This window comes from Volvox carteri (genome assembly GCF_000143455.1).
Source record: "Volvox carteri f. nagariensis unplaced genomic scaffold VOLCAscaffold_24, whole genome shotgun sequence".
NCBI lineage: Eukaryota > Viridiplantae > Chlorophyta > Chlorophyceae > Chlamydomonadales > Volvocaceae > Volvox > Volvox carteri.
The window spans coordinates 1,343,293-1,344,158 of NW_003307567.1; positions in this window are offsets into that span (position 1 = coordinate 1,343,293).

An 866-nucleotide genomic window follows, 5' to 3' on the forward strand; every position below is an offset into this window, starting at 1 on the left:
GGTTGTAGACGCTTTGGCCAATGTGGGCCCAGGGCTGGTCACTGAGCTGCGTGCGTGCTTTAGTAATGCAATAGAGCCGCATCGTCGCGGAGTGCTTAAGTTTATAGGTCAGCAGGCCAAGCAGGCCTCGAAGGAGCGCTTTGTAGGGCAGGTTACGGGACACCTGGTACAGTGGGGCTGGGTGGAGACGAGTCTGGCGACGTTGAAGATGCGGGCTCGTGATGCACGGCTGCACTGGTTGGAGGCGGCACTCCAGGCCGTGAACGTGAGCACGCCGACGTTTCTGGAGATGAAGCAGCGCGCCTGGCCGGCCGTGATCCTGTTGATGCGCGCGGCCCAGAGAATCCACGATGGTCATGACAGGATGGCGGAGAATATCCTGAAGCACGGGGGAGGGGACGGTGGCGACCGCAAGCTGTTGTGGGGCCCCGGCGCAGCAGGGGAAGGGCGGCCGCCGGGGGCCCCCGGCCGCCCAGAGCAGAGGACCGCTGGTTGGGGACAAGTGGGTGGGGGCTTTCAGGCCCCCCCTCGGGACGCGGGGCTGGGAGCGCCTCACGCCGGGGGCCGCGGAGTGCAGCGCCTGGGCCCACCTGCTAGCGTGGTGGCAGCGGTCAATCAGGAGCTAGACCGGCGGGGATTCCAGGGTGTGGGCTCTGGGTCAATCTCGGAGATTGCGTACCGCGGCAACGTGGATGGAAGCAAACTCTGCATTACCCACGCGTGGAACGGGCGCTGTGCCCGGGCACAGACGGNGCAGCCCTGCCGGTTTAAACACCCGGCAACGGAGGCAGAGCAAGTGACTCAGCTGGTGGACGCCCTGGTTAGCCGCAATGAAGCGATGCGCAAGGTATAAGTTGTAGTCAGGG